We start from the raw sequence: 27,113 nt of genomic DNA, 5'->3' as shown, positions 1-27,113 counted from the left end.
TGTATAATTATATTTACAACTATAGCTTATAGATTTCTCTTTCTGCTGATACAATTTCCAGGTCTATAGCTCACACTTAAGCGCTGTAGGTCTGGAAGAGAACAGTTCACTGTTGAAAATAACGATATTTGCTGGACATTCCTTACAGTCAGTGTTTTTTTTTTTTTCGTTTGTTTTTTTCCCTGATGTACGATTTTTTTATTAAACGATTGTTTTAGAACATAACGTCGATTAATTCGTGGTTAAAGGGGTTTTTGTTGAATAGAGTTAAATTATTTTCTTTTTCAAAACTTTTCCCAGTGGTCTGTTCCGTCCTGTTGACATGGAGGGCGAGTTTTCGCAGTCCCTTACCCCGCCTGTATCCCCATCTGCTCTGGAACATTATGGTGAATCTGCTCCCAGTCAGCCTCCCTGCTTTACCTGTGCTTATGAACCAGTTGGAGAAGAGACAGGGCGACTGTCATCAAATGGCTACATCAGCAGAGGAGCCCTGAAGAGGTACAAAGTCCTGGTGTTATAATGATGATATACTCTGTGTCAACCTGTCTGTTAAGCGTATATCCTCTTTCCTCTATGTTTAGGTTGCTGTTAAAGCTCGATCCAGCTCCTGTGGATTTTGAGGGAGACACAGTTGATATTTTTGACTTCCCATGGGTGACAGAAACAGCGCTGGTAGAATCTACCAAACTTCTGTTTGGCTTGTTCAGGTAGGAGTGCAGGTGTGTTGGCTCTGGACGATTGCCATGTAGTCTGCTGAAACAGGGAGTCTGCTAATTTGACAATCTGTCTTTCCTTTCAGGCAAAAGGTGTTAAAACTGGAGACGTTGGTGCAGTCCAGCTCGCTTGATTTTGGTAAGCATCTGGAGCCAGTCATTTTCGGAAGAGTTGTTGCAGTCTGACAGTATTTTTGCAGCGGAAATATGAAAAACTATATTTTGACGTTTTCAGGTCAAGCGAGCAGTCTTCATTATGAGGCAGAGCAACTGAGACAGCAGTGTGTGCTGTTCCTCAGCTATATCAAGGTGTTCATTTACAGGTACATATTGCAGTGGCTAGGAAGTAGCAAAGTAATATCAGAAATATATTTCACATTGTGTTTTGCTGTGGATTGTTTTTGGAGCCCACACAATCCATAGATGAAGGTCCTGTTCACCCCTTTAAAGACGCAGAGGCTCAAGTGCCGTCAGTCTTGGTGGAGGAGCTCTTCAGTATCACACTGTTTATTGGACGAATCAAAAATCTGCCAGCTAATGTCCAGAGTGCTCTTACAATTCAACATCAGGGAAAGGTACAACAGAACACCTGTTTGCCATTGTCATAAGTTTAATGATATCTTTTAGCCTTTTGATGATATTCCTCAATATGTAGCAGGGTGTCCGCGGGGTTTTAAAAAGTATTAAAAAGTGATAAATCAAAATTGTCAAATTTAAGGCCATTAAAAGTGTTAAATGTGGTCTCAGAGGTATTATTTTTTTCCAAATTAGGTATTATTTTTTCAGACTATCAGGTGTCCTATTTTGATTGAAATTCTATCTGCGTTCGCGTTAGTTCGTTTAAATATGGGCTTTAGCATATCTGGGCACATAATCAAAGAACTTTCGTCTCCGTCTCAACGTATGTTTGATGCTGACGTCATATTCAGTGGTCGTTCGGCATCATCTCAGAACACTGCGCGCTCAACAGAAGTGGCTGGCTTACGTTTTATTTTAGACTTGCTTCAAGGCATATCTTCAATGACTGTAGTAGGGAATAACAGGCAGGCTTATTGTTCGGTGTGAAAAAAAAACATCAATGTCAACTGGCACTTTGGATCTCAGTTTTTGGGAAATGGAAGGGTCGAAGATTTGTTGCATCACATAAAGGTTAGTTCTTTTTTAATATAACCCTCATTTGAAGAGTTATGTATTCACAAAGATTTTGTATATTATAGGATGATGTTGGCTAATTTACTGTTGGTTACACAAAATAATAAAATTGGCCAAAGTCCTGCAGTTACTTGAATGAAACCTGTAGGCCCACCTGCATCTATTGACCTGTGGGGTATATCTCAGGGTACAAGAAAATTGTTTTTAGTAGTGCTGTCAACGTTAACTCGTTAACGCATGCGATTAATTTTTGTCTGGTTTAACGTGTCAAAATATTTAACGCAATTAACGCAGCATCCGTATTTTCTGCCATCCGTTGGCTAGCTTTACATTATATGATCACGCTCTTATTCATTTAAATGCTTTTAAACATTTCAAGCGTGGCAAGACAAAAGAGAATGCACTGTCTGTGAATGCCCTTACGCCGCCTTCACACTGGCAGTTGAAATCAGCTCCGTAATACGCAATACGCCCCCAGTGGACGTCGTACACAACGGTGAAAAGTGTCGGAAGCCTCGGAACCGAGTAGAACAAAAATGGCGGAAAGGTTGGAAAGGCTGACAGCGCGACACCCTGAAATACTCCCTGAAATCCTCACCGTTGTTCAGACGCAGCTCACCCACCAGGCGGTGAAACTCCCCGTACTGATACCTCTCTGCCAGGTAGTATTTTACCCACATGGATCTCTTTTTTTTTTGCTTGCTTCTCCAGTATAGGAGAGCAACAGCAAGAGCATTGACAAGTCTACGATTAGCCATAATATAATTTTCTGGCTGTATGTGAATGAGCGGGAAAATGGCCACAACATTGAATTGTACAATATTTAAATATTTAATTATTTAATTGTATTAACTGCATAAATTACGTTATAAAATCATTAAAATGACATGACAACTTGTCGTTATAAAATCATTATTTATTTTATTAAAAGTTAAGAATTCAGGTTTGTTTATCAGTACCATAGCAACGCCAACTTCCGCTGGAATTGTCGGATAGGAACCGTCCGTAGCCTTTCGCAAGAGTTCAATTTTTTGAACGCATCCGGATGGCCAACGGACACGATTTTTTTCGCACCGCACTCGTTCGCACCTGGTTCGGACCCATTCGCATGCGGTCTGCGAATCTCCATAGAAAATGAATGACTTCCGGTCGTTTCGCTGCCGTATCGGAGCTGATTTCAACTGCCAGTGTGAAGGCGGCGTTATGTGACACATACACACGTAGGCTACACACACACACACACACACACAATGCATAGACAGGGCGCCAGAATCCAGTTCTCTTAAGCGCTTGAACTAACAATAAACATCCCAAAGTGCCAGTTTTGTCGATTATCCTCATAAGAGCAATCTTAAATGATTTATATAAAGTCTAAAATGAACAAAAAGAGTTGTGAGAGAATGAGGCGAGATCCATAGACAGTATATAAACGGTGAGATCCGCGTGTCTGTCTGCTCTTAAAGGGACAGCAGCCAATAAAGCTTCCTGTCAGTAAAGTTAAAGAACAAAGGAAACAGAGAAAATGACTCGCTGCTCTTGACTAATAACTTTTGTAGCTTTAATAAGGATTAACTATTTAATTTATAGTTTATGCAGTGCAGACTGCATATAACTTTGATAACTTTATTAAATTTCTGTATATTTCCTAACTGTTAAGACAGGAACGGCAGGAGTAAACATGACATTTATTATGGGTTTATGTTAGCATTGTTTTAAGTTTACTTAAATTAAAAACTGTTATATTTTTGAAGCCTAATAATAAATGTAAAAAAAAAAAAAATCAGTAGCTGTATTAATATCAGTAATACTGGCCTTCATTCATAAAAAGATGCCATTTAAACAAGTATTTAAAATATACTGTCTTTGTTGTTTCTACATTAATTTGATTAACTGTGAAATTATTACATTAAAAAATATATTAAAAACGTACAAAAACATTTCTTTTTTTATTGCGATTAATCACAGAAAAAAATTGTGATTTAATCTAGTTAAAGTTTTTAATCGATTGACAGAACTAGTTTTTAGTATTTTTTTTAATTCAACAATTTATCACAGTTATAGAAATGTAATATTTGGCTCAGGTTTTGTTGTTGGAAAAAAACACTAAATAATTTAATTGCTGAATTACCAATTATTAATTGAAATCAAATGTGTATGCAGTAATTCTTCTCCTTAACCAACCTTTGTGAATGTTGAGATCTATTTTACTGTGTCTGAATGATAACTTATAACAGATTTCCTCCTGGTGTCGATTCACAGGAATGTGTCACACAATTGAATATGAGGCAACTGCTATCAGTTGGAATGGATGGCCCCAATGTGAATTTCAAGTTGGTGGATCTACTCCAGAAAGAACATGCAGAGCTCTATGAAGGTGCCCAGGTTGTCACTGTTGGAAGCTGTGGACTTCACACCATCCACAATGCTTTAAAGGCAGGCTTTACTATGTGGCAGTTGGAACAACTTCTGCGAGCCATGCACTTCCATTTTCATAATGTGCCTGCCAGGAGAGAAGAGTTAACCAGTTCATAGAAGATGCCAGTTTGTAAATCCGCAACAATTCATAGAAGATGCCCATTTTTTTTTAATGCATCAACTTGCAGTGAATGCCAGCCAAGTGTGCTGGAACTATCCATTCTCTCCATTGCACATTTTATGTAGTTTGTTTTATTTTTATTTACTAAGTGAAATAAATGTGCAATATGTTGTCAACATCAGTCTCTAAATCTATTCTTTTTTGTATGTTATATATGTCAAAATCTGTGTAAATAATAGAAAGGTCGCTGATTAACACTTGCAATTCAGTGTCGTGATGGTTTTAAAAAATATTCTGAAGGTAGTAAAAAAGGTATTAAAAAGTAGTAAATTTAACTTAAGGATTGCTTTATATACCCTGTGTAGTTATGTAAAATGAAAATTCTGTCATCATTTACTCATCCTCTAGTTGTTCCAAACCTTTATGATTTTTTTTTTCATATGAATACAATAGAAAACATTTTGATGAAGGTGGGTGACCAAACAGGTTCTGGTACTCCCTGACTTCCATAGTGGTCATTGTTGGCCAGCCACTGTTTGTTATACCGTTTTCAAATTTCTTTTGACATTAAACAGAAGAAAGAAACTCGTACAGGTTTGGAACAGCTTGACAGTGAGTAAACGAAGGAAGAATTTTCATTTTTGGTTGAACTACACATTTCATCATACAACCCGAATTCCGGAAAAGTTGGGACGTTTTTTAAATTTTAATAAAATGAAAACTAAAGGAATTTCAAATCACATGAGCCAATATTTTATTCACAATAGAACATAGATAACGTAGCAAATGTTTAAACTGAGAAATTTTACACTTTTATCCACTTAATTAGCTCATTTAAAATTTAATGCCTGCTACAGGTCTCAAAAAAGTTGGCACGGGGGCAACAAATGGCTAAAAAAGCAAGCAGTTTTGAAAAGATTCAGCTGGGAGAACATCTAGTGATTAAATAAGTTAATTGATATCAGGTCTGTAACGATTAGCTATAAAAGCTTTGTCTTAGAGAAGCAGAGTCTCTCAGAAGTAAAGATGGGCAGAGGCTCTCCAATCTGCGAAAGACTGCGTAAAAAAATTGTGGAAAACTTTAAAAACAATGTTCCTCAACGTCAAATTGCAAAGGCTTTGCAAATCTCATCATCTACAGTGCATAACATCATCAAAAGATTCAGAGAAACTGGAGAAATCTCTGTGCGTAAGGGACAAGGCCGGAGACCTTTATTGGATGCCCGTGGTCTTCGGGCTCTCAGACGACACTGCATCACTCATCGGCATGATTGTGTCAATGACATTACTAAATGGGCCCAGGAATACTTTCAGAAACCACTGTCGGTAAACACAATCCGCCGTGCCATCAGCAGATGCCAACTAAAGCTCTATCATGCAAAAAGGAAGCCATATGTGAACATGGTCCAGAAGCGCCGTCGTGTCCTGTGGGCCAAGGCTCATTTAAAATGGACTATTTCAAAGTGGAATAATGTTTTATGGTCAGACGAGTCCAAATTTGACATTCTTGTTGGAAATCACGGACGCCGTGTCCTCCGGGCTAAAGAGGAGGGAGACCTTCCAGCATGTTATCAGCGTTCAGTTCAAAAGCCAGCATCTCTGATGGTATGGGGGTGCATAAGTGCATACGGTATGGGCAGCTTGCATGTTTTGGAAGGCTCTGTGAATGCTGAAAGGTATATAAAGGTTTTAGAGCAACATATGCTTCCCTCCAAACAACGTCTATTTCAGGGAAGGCCTTGTTTATTTCAGCAGGACAATGCAAAACCACATACTGCAGCTATAACAACAGCATGGCTTCGTCGTAGAAGAGTCCGGGTGCTAACCTGGCCTGCCTGCAGTCCAGATCTTTCACCTATAGAGAACATTTGGCGCATCATTAAACGAAAAATACGTCAAAGATGACCACGAACTCTTCAGCAGCTGGAAATCTATATAAGGCAAGAATGGGACCAAATTCCAACAGCAAAACTTCAGCAACTCATAGCCTCAATGCCCAGACGTCTTCAAACTGTTTTGAAAAGAAAAGGAGATGCTACACCATGGTAAACATGTCCCGTCCCAACTATTTTGAGACCTGTAGCAGAAATCAAAATTGAAATGAGCTCCTTTTGTGCATAAAATTGTAAACTTTCTCAGTTTAAACATTTGCTATGTTATCTATGTTCTATTGTGAATAAAATATTGGCTCATGTGATTTGAAAGTCTTTTAGTTTTCATTTTATTAAAATTTAAAAAACGTCCCAACTTTTCCGGAATTCGGGTTGTATTACTCACCCAATTAATGAAAGAAAGACTACAAAAAAACAGTGTACCGTGTCACCCCCTTTACAGATCTTTCCTCCATCTTGGCAATTATTGCATCTGCACCTGGACATCCACTGGTCCATTCTGGAGATCCTGCACCTGTTGGAGCAAAGGATGATGGGTAAGTTCCAATAGCTGTCTCTAGATTCCATGTGTGGTCTTGAATCTGTCACTGTCATACTAATGAGTGTTGGGTCCTGGTGATTTTGAAAGGTCAGGTAGTTTACACGCACCAGTTCGTGAATTTGACAGGCTAGACGCTCACCAACATCAGTCTGTTTGAGGACCAGGTCAACAACCTGCTCTGTGCTCTCATTGGCCTGGCCATGAACAAATATAATAAGGTGTGTGTGTTTTTAACAAACATTGTGGTGTAAAGGTTTAATTTTCTCTCTCTCTCTCTCTCTCTCTCTCTCTAGGTGAGACCAACAGAGACTCTGAACACCCATCACTATCACTGCCTCTGCACAAAGGAATTATGGATTCTACTCATGCATTTAGTGGAGCACAGGAGCAAAACAATACACACTCAGGTTAGCACATGCACAGTCTCCGCATAGATGGTTGTTTCGTATGATTCGGGACTCTGATTTTTACTTTCAATCCATTCTTTTTGAGTTATGTAAATGCCCTGCTGCAGACTGTCCTTAAGGGGACGCCTCCAGGAGACCCTGACCCAGGGCTCCCCATGCATTATAAAGTCCCCGAGGGCTTCACCTGGTGGCAGCTCACACACCTGGCCCAGATTGGGATGCACAACCGGAACGGCATTGTTCAACAGGAGGTATATCAACACAAACTTGTATCACATGATGAAATGTTATTAATTTTAATAATGAATATTACATTGGTAAGTTTGTTCCTGTTTCAGAAACAACTTGAGGATAATTGGAGCTTTGTTATGGGGCTGCTTAAGTCTAGCTGTGATCCAAAGGTGATTAAAATAATATTGCACATTAGATAACATTTTACACTACACATTATGTACTTTGAAAGTAAATACTATTATGATTAATTTTCAGAAAGCTGCACAGGAAGAGCAGATACGTATGGTTGTCCACTGTTGCCTCAGCATGAGCCTGATGTTGGGCCCAAATGTCAGTGCTGTCACAATGCTCTGGGAGTATTACAGCAAGAATTTAGTAAGTCATTAATGCAAATATGTCAGTTATTGGAGCCATGATGTAATGGCTATTGGTCAGAGTTTTCCCCCCATTCAAATCTGGAAACAATAATGTTTTAAGAATTAAAATAAAATATATAAATTCTAACTTGGGGTGTCCATATCAGCTCATTATTGCAAAATCACTTAGCCATTTAAATATTATTTCTGTAACTGGAGTCATGACATACCGCAGAACCCAGAAGTTCACATTTTTCCCCCCATGTAAATCTGATCATTTTAATAAATTAATTCTACTACATTTTATGTTTATATTAATGTGGTGTCCAAATATCAGCTCATTACTGCAAGATCACACTCGCATTTTAATTTAATATTAATATAATATTAATCATTTAAATTCACTCAAACTCTTGTGCTAATATAATTTATTGATTTGAAAAATGACAGCTACAATACCAGCTGTAGTTTCATAATGACTAGATCCATGCTGAATCAGATTTTTATGCAGGGTTTCAAAATAATAGACTTGAAGAGTATGCATAAAACATTTGATGTAGACTTCACTTATGCTTCAATTAGATGATTCTAACTTTATCAGTGTGAAAGACACCCTTCAGTACTACATCTAATTCTGAACTATCTCTTCTTCTTTCATGTGTATGCAGAACAGCTCTTTCATAGTGCCCTGGTTAGGTGTGTCAGGGCTGGGCAGCATCAGTAGGACCCCCCTCTGTCTATTGCAGCAGGCTAAGAGCTGCTGTAGCCCTGCATCTGTCAGCTCCAACTCCCATATGCACCTCTATCGCTCAACCAACTCCTTCCATATCTTCCTGCGTATTCTGGCCCTTCACCTGAGCCAGGAACATGCTGGCGGCGCCAGCAGGTGAGAATACATCTTGGAACTCGCACTTATTTTCAAAGTTTAGATATCGTCACCCCTACTTGGTGATTTCAGATCTGTCACCAATCCGGTTTGCCTGGTGGAGCTTCGGTGAGAGGCTGAAACGGACAGGATCTGGATAATGAATTTTTCTGTCTGTACCTTGCTCAGCCGTGCAGCAATCGTGAAGGCTAATTAGCTAATGAGCATAGCAGTTAATTCACCTTAACGCAGGCATTTGGGCTTCCAGCAATGCCATGGCGGGGGCTGACTTGGCCGGCACCAGGACCACCTCCTCCTCCCCTACACACCAAAAGCACACACACAGGGAGGTGTGGGCTTCGCTGATGGCACTCGGGCTTGGAGCGAGCTCAGTGGGAGGCACGGCACACGGTGCATTAATGAGATCGGCAGGGAGTGTGCATTCAAGCTCATACTCTGGGAATGAGCAGCATCTGCTCGTGGCAGGCGCAAAAAAAAGCTGTCCATGATAAACAAACAAAACCACACAGAGAGACAAAAAATGCAAACAAAATCTCGACAGCCTTCCGTTTGTCTTTGGCTCGTTCTCGGGTCAGGCTCTAAAAGCTTGCGCCACACTTCTGTGCATCGCTGCTATCTGTAGCGGCAATGTGGCGTGACTCCCTGCAGCTTTGCGTGATGTGTTTTTGTCCAAACATTAAACGGATGCTCAAAGGCCTGCTTGTAGTGCAGTGTGTTTGTTATGGAACCTGCAGGGTTCTGTTTGGGCCAAACAGTCAACAGTAGAAAGAAGGGGGAGCGGAGGGGGTCAATATTGATTTCTCCTTCTGTGCTGCAGCAAATTGAGCCGCACACGACAGTGCAGCTACCACTGTGTGCCTGAGTGTTTCTGACATTTAACATGGTCTTTTAAAGGCATTTCACCGTGGTGCCTGGAGGATCAAACAACACTCTCTTACACACATACACACACACACACACATAGACAAACTTGCACATGCTGCTCACAGGCATAGCTTTCCAGGAAGACTGAACGTCTGGAGGAGGTTAGCGATGAGTTGAGTACTTTGGTTGAAATGTGTGATCCTGATGGACCCCAACAGATTTTTTTAGGGTATGGCTGCATTTTTGTGGTGGAAAATCATCTGAATTAATTAAATATTGATCAGTCTTGAGACAATGAGGAAAATATAGTGTATTGTACAGTCGTGGCCAAAAGTTTTGAGAATTACATAAATATTAGTTTTCAAAAAGTTTGCTGCTAAACTGCTTTTAGATCTTTGTTTCAGTTGTTTCTGTGATGTACTGAAATATAATTACAAGCACTTCATACGTTTCAAAGGCTTTTATTGACAATTACATGACATATATGCAAAGAGTCAGTATTTGCAGTGTTGGCCCTTCTTTTTCAGGACTTCTGCAATTCGACTGGGCATGCTCTCAATCAACTTCTGGGCCAAATCCTGACTGATAGCAACCCATTCTTTCATAATCACTTCTTGGAGTTTGTCAGAATTAGTGGGTTTTTGTTTGTCCACCCGCCTCTTGAGGATTGACCACAAGTTCTCAATGGGATTAAGATCTGGGGAGTTTCCAGGCCATGGACCCAAAATTTCAACATTCTGGTCCCCGAGCCACCTAGTTATCACTTTTGCCTTATGGCACGGTGGTCCATCGTGCTGGAAAATGCATTGTTCTTCACCAAACTGTTGTTGGATTGTTGGAAGAAGTTGCTGTTGGAGGGTGTTTTGGTACCATTCTTTATTCATGGCTGTGTTTTTGGGCAGAATTGTGAGTGAGCCCACTCCCTTGGATGAGAAGCAACCCCACACATGAATGGTGTCAGGATGCTTTACTGTTGGCATGACACAGGACTGATGGTAGCACTCACCTTTTCTTCTCCGGACAAGTCTTTTTCCAGATGCCCCAAACATTTGGAAAGGGGCTTCATCAGAGAATATGACTTTGCCCCAGTCCTCAGCAGTCCATTCACTATACTTTCTGCAGAAGGTAAATCTGTCCCTGGTGTTTTTTTTTTTGGAGAGAAGTGGCTTCTTTGCTGCCCTTCTTGACACAAGGCCATCTTCCAAAAGTCTTGGCCTCACTGTGCGTGCAGATGCGCTCACACCTGCCTGCTGCCATTCCTGAGCAAGCTCTGCACTGGTGTCACTCCGATCCCGCAGCTGAATCCTCTTTAGGAGACGATCCTGGCGCTTGCTGGACTTTCTTGGACGCCCTGAAGCCTTCTTTACAAGAATTGAACCTCTTTCCTTGAAGTTCTTGATGATCCAATAAATTGTTGATTTAGGTGCAATCTTAGTAGCCACAATATCCTTGCCTGTGAAGCCATTTTTATGCAACGCAATGATGGCTGCACGCGTTTCTTTGCAGGTCACCATGGTTAACAATGGAAGAACAATGATTTCAAGCATCACCCTCCTTTTAACATGTCAAGTCTGCCATTCTAACCCAATCAGCCTGACATAATGATCTCCAGCCTTGTGCTCGTCAACATTCTCACCTGAGTTAACAAGACGATTACTGAAATGATCTCAGCAGGTCCTTTAATGACAGCAATGAAATGCAGTAGAAAGGTTTTTTAGGGATTGTTAATTTTCATGGCAAAGAAGGACTATGCAATTCATCTGATCACTCTTCATAACATTCTGGAGTATATGCAAATTGCTATTATAAAAACTTAAGCAGCAACTTTTCCAATTTCCAATATTTATGTAATTCTCAAAACTTTTGGCCACGACTGTAGATGTTGATTGTACATTAGGCCTGAGTATCGCCAACTACTCGTCTCAATATATAATAAAATAACATCAGTTTATGATAATCAAAAAATGTCTTAAACATTTTTGTAATGATTCAATGGACCCCCTGAAATTACGTGATGGAGCACTAGGGGTACACATACCACCGGTTGAGAAACACTGCTCTAGATAATCTGTTTTTCATTAATTAAACTGTAGGAAATAAGAACATAATCAAATAGATTCCAATATCGATTGATTGTTTAGAAAATCTTATCAACATTGTTTAGTCCCCATTATGACCATGTCTGTCTCATGTGTCCACAGACTCTACTCAAAGTTCCACCAGAGGAGGATGACGGAGCTCTCTGACACGGGCCTGCTGCACTTCCTGCTGCTTTTCCTGGTCCTGGCGCAGTGTGCAGAGCTGGAGGACGTGGCCAGCTGAGCATGCGACCTGCTCACTATGCTGCCCGCTGACTCCACGCCCCTGGCCCTCCGTGCGCTGCAGTGGAGGGGCCAGCTGGCTCTTGTGCTGCTGTATTTGAAGAAGGGACTAGATCCAGGCGCGTTGGCGGAGCAGTTGGCCACCTACTTCAGCCAAGCAGCCCGCGAGTTCTACCTGAAGACTACCGAGCCTTCACGCAAGCTAGCTCTGTGGGCGCCACTTAGCTCGTACCTGGAGGGTGTGAGCGAGGTGTTTGAGACGAGTCCTAATCTTACGCTGTCAGAGGAGAGGCTTCTGAATGAGGGCTTTGGACTGCTGCTGCCCGCCTGCCGCCAGTCCGAGCTCAGCTCTGCTTTGGGCTTCATGCAGACAGTGCTGGCCCAATTACGGTGAGAGTACACACATGCTTTACTTTTAGACGTTAAGATGTGTTGATTCCTTAGACACACAGGGCATCCATCCCCCAGTGATCCCAGAAGCTTATATATGGCACCCTGGCCCCTGCGCAGCTCAAATCTCTCCCCTGCATCCCTTGTATGTAGACAATGGCTTGATTGTGCAGTAGTTATAATGTAGTGGGGAGATAAGCTTATCCATTGTGCACAAAGCCCCTGTAAGGTTCCCTGTGCATCTCCAGGGGCCCGCAGCACCCGGATCAGCCCGTACAGGTGCTGGAAGAGAGCTGTGTTGAGTTTCGGCCCATGGGTCTGGTCCTGGCTGGAGACAGCTGAGTGTGGACTGAGCTGAAGGGAGGGACGAGTTCATGGCAGGGACATTGGTGTGCCTTACATGGCTAACATAGTCAGAGGTGGCTAGGGTGCGATCGAGTAAGCTGTCCGAGTTTGAAAGCACACACACACACACACACACAGACCTCCAAGGTAAAGAATTCACTGCTTAAGTGTCCACTCCTCTCATTTTACCCATATAACTATGAATCACTTAAACACTACTAATTCCCACAATGCCCAAGCAGGATCTGTGGGTGGGAGGCCACTCATTTGCACATTAATTGGTGATAAAAGTTAGGCGAGCAAGTTTTTTCTGAACAGGCTCATGTTGGCACCAAGATCCCCATGACCCAGTTTAAAGAGACGGGGAGTTCTTCGACGTGTCCTTACAAATTACTCTTAATTACATCGTGGTTCTGTTGTACCACTTTTATTAATGCGTTTTCACTGACGCAATTAATGCGTTATTATGTGGTCCAGTAAATTGAACCCTGGCTTCATTATGGCTGTTAGGTTGGAGACTGTATGTGCAAGGCTTATGTGAATTAGCCAGCATGCGGCTACGGGGCGACGTAAGGCAGACTGTAACTGACGGATGATTCATGCAGATAGCACAGGCCAGGCTCTAGTCACGCTCTAATTCTCCTCATTGCATTCTCTGCCACGATCCTCTGTGTGTGTGGGCAGTGAGATCACAATGTTGACCCCCGTGCAGCACTGTGGCGTCTTTGCTCAGTGAATAATCGAGTTCTCGCCAATCGATTAATCTGGTTCCTTCCCTCTGTGCTTTCGCCATGCACATCGTCTCCCCTTGGGAGAATGGAGAGCATGGTGACTCCGAGGATAAGAAGGGAGGTGGCGAGCATTATCTCTGTTTCTATGTTTCTGTTCAACACAGCAGGGGCTATTTGTCAAACTCCTTTAAGTACAAAAACCTTTTTACTCACGTAAAGTGTTAGGAAAAAATAGCTTTGAAAGAATGCAAGAATCGTGAATTTAATCTAAGGTTTATTAATGAGGTAAACACATTCAGTGATTCAACTCTCGACTATTTAAAGAACTAACAGGGTTACATTACATCACCACTAGGAACTATGATTTTCTGTTGTTAGTGAGTTGCAGGTTGTAGGTGGTCAATTCTTGTGAGCTTTTCTTTGGATAAAAATCTGTGTGGTGCAACAGGAGTAATCTGTTTTCTAGGAAGAAAATGACATTTAAAAAAACATTTTGTCAATATTTAGGAGTAAATCTTTTAGAGGAATACCTTTTAAATATATTGCTTTGGACCTAAATTTATTGGGAAAAGTGCTGTATAAATACATTAGAATTGTTAATTATCATTGTAAATTAATAATATTTTCCATTTCATATTTAAATAATTTCTTCTGTTTTTGTACAAAGATAACCTAAAAGACAATTACCTATAGTTTTTAAACTGTGTTCTTTTTAATATACATTTATTCTTTTTTTCACTAAAAATAAATGTTTTAATATACATACATTAACACAACCAACACTTATTTACACACATTCATTTGCACACGCCATTCAAAAGCAAGAAATTAATTTTATTCAGCAATTGTGCATTAAATTATTAAAAAGTAAGCGTAGAGACATTTATAATTTCTGAAGGATCTCATGCCAATAAAGACTGGAGCAATGGCTGCTGAAAATTCAGCTTTGTAAATTGCATTTTAAAATATAATTAAATAATTTGACTATTTTAATATCTTAAATTATAATATTCCACATAAAAAAGTTGGAAAACTCCTGAATTAGCATATAGCTAATATACAAGTTGAATTTTAATTTCAAGAGGTCTTTGACTGCTGAGTTGGAAACTAAGCTAGGATTCATTTTGCTATTAATTAATATTTATCATGCTTGCATTACATTAATTGTCCAGAAATGTTCCCTAGAGCAAACAGAGCCTACAGCCTTACTGATGGGAATTTCATTCAATAACTCTTCACTACTCCGTTTACCCTTCAAACGTTGACGTTGATAGCCTAAAACCTTCCAGACTCAGTGAAATGGTTTGACAAACCTTGTGTTGACATTTACTATTGAAATGGAAAGCAAAATGTTTTCTTCTGTTTTTCATGAGCACACTAGCATATAGATTAGCCTCAGAGCTTATGAACACAGACTTAAAGCCACAAAACTTTGATTTGGATTTCATGGAGTCTGTCCCCACTCCAGTATGCCTACTAACTATTTTGAAAGGCATATTAGCTGATACCACAACACATGCATGGTCAGAAATAAGCAGCATTGCCTAATGTCACAGTGAAGGACGTGCTCCTCCATCAATGGGGTGTGTGTTGAGCGATACTGAGATGTCAGATGGCATGCTCATGATGCTTATCTGAGTGTGTGATTCTGTGTGTCAGTCTACACGAGGGTGCCTGGCGTGATCGTGTATGTTCCAGAGGTGTGTGTTCGAAATCTGTGCTGCAGTCCGGGGAGAGATTAAACGAGTGTTCAGATGGTACGGGTTGTGTGCGTGTAAGACGGTGCAGTGAGGGGATTAAGTGGGGTCTCTGACGATGTCTTGTACAATGAGGGTTGATGGGTGTGAAAGGCCCATTCTGCCATGGTAACGAAGCTAATGAATTCACTTTCTAATCAATTGTCTCAGCTCTTCGTGGATTAGATGCAACCTTGCTGGAAGGCACGAAGGTGTGTATGTGCCTGCACACGTGACGCTTGCCCCGGCGCTCTCACTTTCATCGCTGAGAATGACAGGACAGGAGGATCATCTCCAGTCTAAATGAGATTACAGCCCCTTCAGCTGCTTATCTGAGCTTATGCCAACCACTGCAGAGCCAGACTCGTGCTCTCAGCCTCCCATTCAGACCTAGCCTCACAGCTACCGCCAGGCCAAGGAGAAACCACTTGCCCCACACCAGCACACTCCGTCTAATCCCTCTGTCCAGAGAGATGTGGAGAATTCACAGTAAAAAAAAAAGGGTAGAGGGGGCTGGAGATAATATAGACAATGAGAAAGTCAGCAGTCATATTTAAAGGAACACTCCACTTTTTTTTAAATAGTCTCATTTTCTAACTCCCCTAGAGTTAAACAGTTGAGGTTTACCATTTTCAAATCCATTCAGCCGATCTCCGTATCTGGCAGTAGCACTTTTAGCTTAGCTTAACATATAATCATTGAATCTGATTAGACTGTTAGCATCAAGCGCAAAAATGACAAAAGAGTTTCTATATTTTTCCTATTTAAAACTTGACTCTTCTGTAGTTACAACCAGAGTTGGGTATAACGCATTACAAAGTAGCTGCGTTACTGTATTCTAATTACTTTTCGTGACAACGCAGTAATGTAACTCATTACATTTAAAATAAATGTAATTTGATTACAGTTACTGATGTCAATAAAATTAAGTTACTTGCGTTACAAATGTATTGGTAAGAAAAAATATTAAAGTATATAAATTAAAATGCATTTCTAATCACGTTTTGGGGCGGCTGCGTCAGTTATTGAGCATGCGCTTTAATGAACTACTGGAGAACTCGTGCTGTTAAAATGGACAGAGACGACAAGTGTGGTGGTTGTTTCTTCAAGTGGAAATATAAACATTATTTTGAGTTTTGTGATCGTAAAAACTAAAATATAACTGTTAAATGCAATTTCTAAAGAACTTTCTACCGCTATTAACTCGACCAGCAATTTGTTGAAGCACTTGAACAGAGTGCATTCTACGACAAAACTCGTCGCCAAGGAGGATAACGTTACCCACGCCCGAGACGAGAGCGGTGCAACCTCGTCTAAACAAGCTAGATTGGATTTTTGTTCAAGATCGGGAGGGAAGGTAACTTCTGGACAGGTGAAGAGAGCTGTAGCAGCGTATGTGGTGGAGGAAATGATGCCCTTGTCGACTGTGGAATCGCAGTCATTTAGAGACTTGCTTAAGATGATATCCGTGATGGACAGCTCTGTACCCTTGCAGGACCGAAAGACATTTGCAAGGTATCTAGATAAATGCTATGCGGATATGGAGTATGAACTTAAAAAACATTCAAGCGTTTGGAATATGTCTCCACAACCGCAGACATATGGACTTTTTACTTGTTCCCTACATTTTTTAGTCTTTTTTGGCTAATGTGTAGCCTATAGCAAACCCATTTTTTTTTTACTTAATGGACATGCGTCAACAAATCTAATTTAAACCTAATGACAAAAGTAAGACTTAGCAAAAACCATAACAGAAAAGCTATGCGCTGAGATTTGCAAATATGTCACAAGTAACAGTTTCAAGAAAGAAACTTGCTGCATGCATAATTGCATATTAGTACCCTGTAGTGTAGAATAAACTTTCACTTTGTAGTTGAAAAAGAACTACATTTCAGCATTCAAATATGCAATGTTTTTTATTTTGTTTTATTTTATAAATACTGTTTTCAAGTGTTATCAATTTAAAGTATTTTTTCCTATCTTTAACGCACACAAACACAGTTAGTACAAGCTAGCACACATATACAGTGCATGTTGCACGCAGCAAGGAATGTTGTACTTAAGACATACTGTAGATACATTTAAAAAGACTACAGTTTTCATTGTTAGGCAAGTTTATGTTAAGAATGTTAAGTTATAGAAATGCATTGGATCTTTAAGTCAAGTTGCTGTTTTCATATTTCTGTAATATTTTTCAGTCAATATTAAATTACGGAAAGAACTGAGTTTCACTTTGTTTGTAGTGTTTTCTTGTAGGTTTAATAGGTTTTTAAAGTAACTTGAAAGTAAAGTAATTAGTAATCTGATTACTTTTTACATGCAGTAATCAGTAATGTAATCAAATTACAATTTTAGAGCAGTAATTAGTAATTTGTTGTGGATTACTTTTTTTGAGTAACTTACCCAACACTTTTTACAACGTGTACTAAAAACGACGGAGTGATATTACACAGCGCCTGAAAATAGTCCCCAGCAACTCTATTGCAGCAACTACACAAACTAGCTAGTATTATCAGGCGCTGTGTAATATCACTGCGCCTGCTGCACCCATGGTACGGCAGTGAAGTTCCTTGATTATTACGCCAGAATGAGAGTATAGTTCCTAGCCATATTGGCCTAGAAAATAACGACTTTTCATTTTCCGTCGGTCTTGGTACATGATGTAACTACAGAAGAGTACCATTTTAAGAAGGTTGTAAAGAGTAAGGAAGATTGAAACAGTATGGATGAATCTGGAAAGATGAGATGGGGGAATGACACAAGAACTTTTGTGAGGATGACTGAATTTAGGAAGAGTGAGACAATTAGGGCTGCACGATAAAACGATAAATATGCATGCGATACTTAATGTGCATCTTGTTTGTAAAGCCGTTTCTGTAAAGAGCGGTAAATCTCCATCACGTGCATGCTATCACATGGGGCAGCATTAATTACACAGAGTCATTGTTCACTGGAAAGCGCAAAACCACGATCATATTTTGCACGTTTTGTACATCTTGTCAGTGAACAGCGACTCTGTATAGTAAATGTTGCTCCATGTGAAAGCACACAGGTGATGGAGATTTACCGCTGATTACAGGACCCGCTTCACTGAGAAGATGTGCATTAAATATCGCATTAAATTTATTGTGCAGCCCTAGAGACAATTATTTTGAAGATTTTCACACTTGTAGTCTGAAAAAAAAAAAAAAAAAAAAAAGAGTCATATGCTTGGTATTATTCTGTTTCTCTCTTTAGGAGAGTTCACCAGTGCTGTGGCCAGCCGTCTCACTCTATAGACTCTACCAGTTGGGTTCCTCTCCACAGCATGGCTAAAGAGCGCCACCAAGCGGTGGCAGCAGCACTCTGGTCCCACTTCTTCCCCTTCCTGTACAGCATGAGGCTTTCCCAGACCCCCCCCGCAACAGCTCGCGGACGCCGCAGCAGGTCAGGGAAACGGAGAAAATGAACTCTTGTTCTCTCAGGAGCTCTCTTTGCATGGCTTCCTTTTCTCTGTGGGCTCTGCTCTAAAAGAGCTGAAATTAAAGGAACTGTATGAATGTGCAGTCATTCTGATGCACACATCCAGGACAACTCAATGTGTTTCGGGGAGGGGGTTTTGATTGATTTTGAGAAATATTATGACCTGGTCTCACTTTCTTGTTCTATAAGTATAGCTCTTTTTAAGGGTAGAAATGTGGGAATGAATGTGTAACATCTTATAGTATTTTATGCCATTAGGCTTCACACTGTTGGCATTAGACATGCCTGGCTCTGCCCCTCAAAACCTACAGCCCCACCCCATCCAGTCCATTATGCAGAGCTTCGGCTGGGACGAGATGCTCCACCCCCTGCTGGTAACCCACTATCTAAATCACCTGCTACAAAATGGGTGAGTGTCTTTTCTCCATTTACATTTTCTTCTGGTGCATAGTTGGATTGTGAGCTCAATAATTCTTGTCTCTCATAGAGAGCTGGTCAGTTGGGTCACCTCTGGGCCAGGCTCAGGTTTGGCCCAGGCTTTGTGTGTACGTGCCTGGATCCGATGTGTTCTACAACAGTACCTCCATAAAAGCCAAGATACTCCAGATTCAAGAGCAGGTAAAAAGATCTCATCAAGTCATAACCGGCATGGTATGACAAGTGGTTAGGGTAAATGTATAAATTCACCTAAAAATGAAAATTCTTTCATCATGCATTCAACCTCATGTAGTTCTAAAACTGAATGGATGGCTATGGTTTTTGTAAAAACAACTTGATGTATTAAGAATTTAACAGTAATATTGTCACTATCCTGGACTTTACACTTCAGTTCCTTTCAAGGAAATTCAGTTCACTATTCGGCTTTATTTGCGGTTCTTACAGGTAGCTATTTTGGGCATGCAGGGCTATTGCGGTCCCAAGCGCAACTATTTCGATGAGAACTAGAGCATCTAATGACAGCTACAGTGATGCAATGATTTTACTAATTGTCGATTGCCTCTTTTATCCAGAAGGCGCGACTTATTTAACCATACTGCATTTTATGACTTTTGGCAAACCAATGTAAAAGGGTGCATTTCTCCCACCTATTGGACTAAAGTGTAAAGTGCTCTGTGATGCACAATTTTACTGTTAAAACTTTACTTTATCACTTTAACTACTATTTTAGGGCACTTTATTAAGGGCTATACATGAGGAAAGGAAAGGATGTGATGTGTGGCCAAGTATGGTCACCCATACTTTACCCATAATTTATGCTCTGCATTTGCACAAACAGCAGCGAGAAATGAACAAACACACACAACCACTCTGTGAACACACACCCGGGGAGCAGTTGGGGGTTCAGTGCCTTGCTCAAAGATCTCACCTTAGTTGTGGTATTAGCAAAATATTAAGGGGGGAAGAGGGCACTGGTCATTCACTCACCCCACCTACAATCCCTGCCAGACCTGAGATTTAAAACTGCAACCTTTGGGTTACAAGTCTGACTCTCTAACCAAAAGGCCACAACTACCCACACAATGTATTGCTATCAAATTCATCAAACTTGATATTCAGTTAAGTTTCAATTATCATTATTTACAGAAAAAAGAAAGCCATACAGGTTTGGAATGAAATGTGCGTAAGTGAGTTATGACTAAATTATGATTTTTTTTTTTGTATGAATTATTCCTTCAACCCCAGTTTGTTCGAGTGATGGTGAATCGGTATTATTAAAATGGTTTGGGTATTATTAAAATCATTTATGGTGTGTCAGAGCAAGCAGGTGTGGTATCATGTGTACAGGCAGAAATCTGGATGAACAGCTGGCCGAGTTAACCAGGCAGGTCCTCCGACTTCCAGAAGTGGAGTCTGTGCCGCAGAGAGCAGGACTACATCCTGTTGCTGCCAAAGATCCCAAACCTGCAATGGCTGTGTTCATCAGGGTACACACACACAAACCAGAAGCTCTAATGTATAAAGGAAACATAGTACTCTAACAGTAATGTATTTCCAACACTGTGTGTTTGTGGAGCACAAGAGTAGTTAGGACATTCTCAAATACATCAAGCCTTACCTGCTAAACAAGAGCCGGGGTCTACAGCTAGTATACTGGACTGTAGGTCAGTGCTTTTTGACAGAGTACTTTATTTGTTGAATGTAATTTTTCACTTGAAAATTCATCTAAATACAAAAGTAAAATGGGTTGCGACTAGGTCTTCATGTGACTATATACATATGGATGTTTTGTACAAATTTTTTTTTTTTAGGCTGCTTGGTCAAGCACTGGAGTTACCGGTCGGCCACCACCAAAGCGCTGCAACTGCTCTTCCGCATTGTAGATGTGCTCTTATTGCCCCACGCTCTTCTCCAGCAGGACAGTAGCGTGCACACTCAAATGCTCTCAGCCCTCAAAGAAAGCCTGCCATTATTTCTGCAGGTTAACATGCCTCCAAATCCAATAAACACTCTATATTCAGACTATTGGGAACATCTTTACCTATATCCTGAGGTCACTGTTGATTTTGTTCCCTGTTTTTGTAATAACTAAGATTGTCTTGGTGTCTTCAGTGTTTGTCAGTGGCAGTGAGTGTGTCCCAATCTCAAGGGGCGTACCTGAAGCAGCAGCTGCACAGTGTCATTTCCCAGTACCTGAGCCGATTTCTCCCAGCCACACCCTCTACTGGAGCAGTGGTCAATCATCCTGTCCTGCTGGCAGCCTGTGAATCAACACCCACCCCACAAGGGGAGAGACTCAGGAGGAGCATTCTACATGTGCTGAGGTACTAGTTACATAAATACACTCACCTAAAGGATTATTAGGAACACCATACTAATGCTGTGTTTGACCCCCTTTCGCCATCAGAACTGCCTGAATTCTACATGGCACTGATTCAACAAGGTGCTGAAAGCTTTCTTTAGAAATGTTGGCCCATATTGATAGGATAGCATCTTGCAGTTGATGGAGATTTGTGGGATGCACATCCAGGGCACAAAGCTCCCGTTCCACCACATCCCAAAGATGCTCTATTGGGTTGAGATCTGGTGACTGTGGGGGCCATTTTAGTACAGTGAACTCATTGTCATGTTCAAGAAACCAATTTGAAATGATTCAAGCTTTGTGACATGGTGCATTATCCTGCTGGAAGCAGCCATCAGAGGATGGGTACATGGTGGTCATAAAGGGATGGACATGGTCAGAAACAATGCTCAGGTAGGCCGTGGCATTTAAACGATGCCCAATTGGCACTAAGGGGCCTAAAGTGTGCCAAGAAAACATCCCCTACACCATTACACCACCACCACCAGCCTGCACAGTGGTAACAAGGCATGATGGATCCATGTTCTCATTCTGTTTACGCCAAATTCTGACTCTACCATCTGAATGTCTCAACAGAAATCGAGACTCATCAGACAAGGCAACATTTTTCCAGTCTTCAACTGTCCAATTTTGGTGAGCTCGTGCAAATTGTAGCCTCTTTTTCCTATTTGTAGTGGAGATGAGTGGTACCCGGTGGGGTCTTCTGCTGTTGTAGCTCATCCGCCTCAAGATTGTGCGTGTTGTGGCTTCACAAATGCTTTGCTGCATACCTCGGTTGTAACGAGTGGTTATTACAGTCAAAGTTGCTCTTCTATCAGCTTGAATCAGTCGGCCCATTCTCCTCTGACATCTAGCATCAACAAGGCATATTCGCCCACAGGACTGCCGCATACTGGATGTGTTTCCCTTTTCACACCATTCTTTGTAAACCCTAGAAATGGTTGTGCGTGAAAATCCCAGAAACTGAGCAGATTGTGAAATACTCAGACCGGCCCGTCTGGCACCAACAACCATGCCACGCTCAAAATTGCTTAAATCACCTTTCTTTCCCATTCTGACATTCAGTTTGGAGTTCAGGAGATTGTCTTGACCAGGACCACACCCCTAAATGCATTGAAGCAACTGCCATGTGATTGGTTGATTAGATAATTGCATTAATGAGAAATTGAACAGGTGTTCCTAATAATCCTTTAGGTGAGTGTAGATTCTTACATAGTCGCGTATAGAAGGAAATGACCAACCTTTGAGGAATAATAATGTTTCCGCAGAGACAACTTCCTCCAGTTTAAAGGTCTCGCTCCTCCCCCTCGACTCGCTGCTGTTCTCTCCTTCCTGTTGGAGCTCCTGAAAAGGAACCGTGATCGAGATCCTGCCTTACACACGATTCCTCTTCCTTTGGTGCTGCGCTGTCTGATGCTGGTCAACGAACCACAAAGTAGACAAGGACAAACCATATAAAGGCCCATTCACACCAAGAACAATAATGTTTATTCTAATGTGTTCTGTCAACATAGGAAGTTAATAAGAACAACATTTATTTTAAATAGAAATGTTTGTAACAATGTAACTTGATTTAATTTAATGCTAAAAAAAAAACTCTTACAGAGCCTGACCTGTAGGATAATTTGTGTAGTTTTTATGTGGGCTCTGTCATTTACTTAGATTTGGAGCAATTTTGTTTTTAAACTCTTTTTGACTTCATTGGTTTTAGTTATCAGTCTTGGTGTAAATGGGAGTTAATCCAGTTAATATAAGTTACTGTTTTATGCCCCCCCACCATCCCCACCCTCACCGTTTGTATTTACTAAAGCCCCTTTCACACTGAGATTCCGGATAATACATGGGTAATGTGTCCCTCAAATTGTTCCCGTATCGTTAGATTTTGGTTCAGCCAGTGATTTCCCAGAGTCTGTGCGTGTGTTTACACACAACCCGTAAAGGTCCCATAATGACACCAGACATCAGGATGTGACGTGTAATGTATGAGTCAAAAGGCAATCCGGCAATTTTTCGGCACCAACTTGCAGTATGAAAGGGGCTAAAGATGGTGTGAAAAGAAACCAAAAAAAGGGTCATTTGAACCTGGTGGGAAGTTCGATGTGATCTCTGGTATCTCACACGTTGATAAAACATTACAACCCATCAATTAGATAGATCATCTTTTATAAAGACCTCTTAGATCATCTTTTATAAAGACCTCTTAAATCCTGATAAAAAATTGAATTGGAATATATTTCATTGTTTTTATTCAATCAAAACCCTTTTGCATTTCTTTCAGTAAAGAGGCTGAGCACAGAGGCTACTCAGCTTATTGTGGAGAGGTGCACCACTGCAGCAGGAGAGCAGCCATGTGAACACACCACTAGTATTCTACGGTAAGTTATACACACTGATCAGTGCTGCCTTAGAGACCGTACTTTCTCATTCAAAGTTACCTTTTTTTTTTTTTTCTTTTTTTTTTCAGGGCCTTTGTGGAAGAGAATGAAGGTGTATACGACCAGCAAATGTATAATGTTCTAGAAGTTGTTGCCATCCTTCACCCCTTCACAGTGGCCGCTCTTATTCCCTTTCTGTCACTGAGCCTAAGAAAGACGGAGTGCAAGAGAGGTCTGGGAAAAAATACCTCACTCAGGTACAGCAGTTACCTTTATGTCAGCTGAGATCTGAGAAGAAACTTAACGCTAAAACCAGTGTTATCCATTAGCATTCCCATTCGCTTTGTACTATGCTTTATTTTCTCCTTAAAATCTGTTTTATTGTTTTAGGAATGGCTATAAGAGGCTGCTGGCCCTGCTTGGAGACAGTGGACAGGCTGAGATGATAAGTTTAGAAGACTGATGTGCATCAGCTGCCTGCCTGCATCAACTTTCAATCGTCTTATGTAAACGGTTTACATGTTATAGACTTGAAAGTGGATCCATGTGTGGATATTGTGAATAAACCTTGTTTGAATACCCTTGTGTTCTGTTCTGTGCTTTGCTCTGGCTAGGGCTGGGTAATGATAAAGACTTTATAATTTTGATTTATTTGGGCATATTTACATTAGAAAGTCAGTTTACTTCTATCATTACATAGACATACATGTGCATGTCAATAAATTAGAATGTTGTGGAAAATTTATTTCAGTAATTCAACTCAAATCGTGAAACTTGTTCACGCATAAATTCAGTGCACACAGACTGAAGTAGTTTAAGTATGGTTCTTGTAATTATGATTTTGGCTCACATTTAACAAAAGCACACCAATTCATTATCTCAACAAATTAGAATATGGTGACATACCAATCAGCTAACCAACTCAAAAAACCTGCAATGTTTCTTGAGCATTCAAAATGGTCTTTCAGTTTGGTTCACTAGGCTACACAATCATGGGGAAGACACCCTTCACAAGGAGGGTAAGCCCACAGAAATTCAATGCCAAAGAAGCTGGCTGTTCACAGAGTGCTGTATTCAAGCATGTTAAAAGAAAGTTGAGTGGAAATAAAATATGTACAACCAACTGAGAGAACCACAGCCTTATGAGGATTGTCAAGCAAAATCAATTCAAGAATTTGAGTGAACTTCACAAGGAATGGACTGAGGCTGGGGTCAAGGCATCAAGAGCCACCAGACACAAACGTGTCAAGGAATTTGCTGAACCACAGGCAACATCAGAGGCCTGGGTTAAGGAGAAGAAGAACTGGACTGTTGCCCATTGGTTCAAAGTCCTCTTTTCAGATGAGAGCAAGTTTTGTATTTAATTTTCAAACCAAGGTCCTAGAGTCTGGAGGAAGGGAGGAGAAGCTCATAGCCCAAGTTTCTTGAAGTACAGTGCTAAGTTTCCACAGTCTGTGATGATTTGGGGTGCAATGTCATCTGCTGGTGTTGGTCCATTGTGGTTTCTGAAAACCAAAGTAACCGCATCTGTTTTCCAAGAAATTTTGGAGCACTTCATGCTTCCTTCTGCTGACCATCTTTATGAAGATGCTGATTTCATTTTCCAGCAGGATGTGCTTGACTGGCCAGCAAACTCACCAGACCTGAACCCCATAGAGAATCTATGGGTTATTGTCAAGAGGAAAATGAGAAACAAGAGACCAAAAAATGCAGATGCAAATGAACTGAAGGCCACTGTCAAAGAAACCTGGGCTTCCATACCACCTCAGCAGTGCCACAAACTGATCACCAAAAGGAGCCCCTACTAAGAATTAAGTACATGTACAGTAAATGAACATACTTTTCACGAGGCCAACAATACACTAAAATTATTATTATTATTGTTATTATTGGTCTTAAGTATTCTAATTTGTTGAGATGGTGAATTGGTGGGTTTTCCTTAAATGTGAGCCAAAATCCTCACAATTAAAAGAACCAAAGACTTAAACTACTTCAGTCTGTGTGCATTTATTTAATACACAAGTTTCACAATTTGAGTTGAATTGCTGCAATAAATGAACTTTTCCACGACATTCTAATTCATTGAGATGCACCTGTACAGTCTCTCTGCTAATACATACAGTGCAATGTTTGAGAATAAATGGTGAGTCGTTTATTTTTATTTTTTGAACAAACTCCTAAGAATAGTTTTTCTTCGGGAATCAAGCCATGTTTGGTAGTGTGTTAAAGGACACCCCATAAGGCGCCCCACGCTGTTTTCTTTTTTTTTTTTCTGGCAGAGGGAATCATTGAACAAGTCTTTTGGTGCAAATGACGCTAAATTAAAGATCTGGGTGCAAAAAAAAACAAAAACAAACGAGTTTTTCTTTTAACACACAAAGTTAAGCAATATCAGACGAACAAGAATCCCGAATTTCGGCACTGTGGTAAATGTGATATTGATACTATAAAACAGTTAGGTAACGTTAAACAAGTTACAATAAATGACTTACATTTTAAACACATTGTCTGTTAAGGCACTTGAAGGTTCCTGAATGAAATGAATCAGTCCTTTTGAACGAATTAGATGATTCATGACTCACAGTAGTGACTTGACGCCACCTACTGGCGGTTTTAGTTTCATATTAAACACGAGATAGCGATTAATCGGAAAACGATATTTTTACCCATCACATCTGGAAAGAGGCTACAATAAGTTGTCATATGGTCTATTGCTATCAGCACTTTTATGACAACTGCACAGACAAGCAATCAAAATCAGTCATGAAACCACAGATATGACACACATGGCTCCCTCAATCACTCCACACCAAACCTTTCATTTAACTATTCATACCGTTTGCAATCTTCATACAATTTTTGGCACAAATTGCCCAGAGCCTCTCATCACTCCCCCCTGCGCTTCTTTCCCCACACCCCACTCTCCTCTATCCAAATCATTCTTCCATTTCCATCTCAGCTCCCGGTCCTGTCTTTCAGCCGTGCCGCTCGCACCTCTCCCGTGTGGCACAGGCATCACACTTTATTAGAGCAGAGCCATCAAATGTGCCGCGCGGTCTCCCTCACGTCACTCACCGCGTAGCTCCGCCATGTCGATCGTTCATTCACTGAACTAATCAGAGTTAATCTAACTACACAGAAATATATGCCATATTACTTGTGTACCGTGAAACTTAGCCATAACTCGATAAATTGGTCAAACTGGTACACAAGTCCTTCTGACTGACTAATCTTATCAGTTCTCAGCTTCGCTTCTGGTGCCAAACAACGCCCCTTAGCTGTTATAAATTCACTGTAAACCACGGCTTCACAGGGCTTACTGCTTTTATAAAATGGTTATTCTATATACGTGGAAATGTTTCACAGAATAAA

The 27,113-nt window shown here is 40.6% G+C and overlaps 1 pseudogene; it reads left to right on the top strand.

The window, feature by feature from the left end:
• The first annotated feature begins 306 nt into the window (after positions 1 to 306).
• LOC132103517 (protein MMS22-like) lies at positions 307 to 24,204 on the top strand (annotated as a pseudogene).
• Positions 24,205 to 27,113: the final 2,909 nt, after the last annotated feature.

Source organism: Carassius carassius, chromosome 24, assembly GCF_963082965.1.
Source record: "Carassius carassius chromosome 24, fCarCar2.1, whole genome shotgun sequence".
NCBI lineage: Eukaryota > Metazoa > Chordata > Actinopteri > Cypriniformes > Cyprinidae > Carassius > Carassius carassius.
Note: the sequence above shows the minus strand (reverse complement) of the source record. Positions and strands in the feature narration are given on the sequence as shown.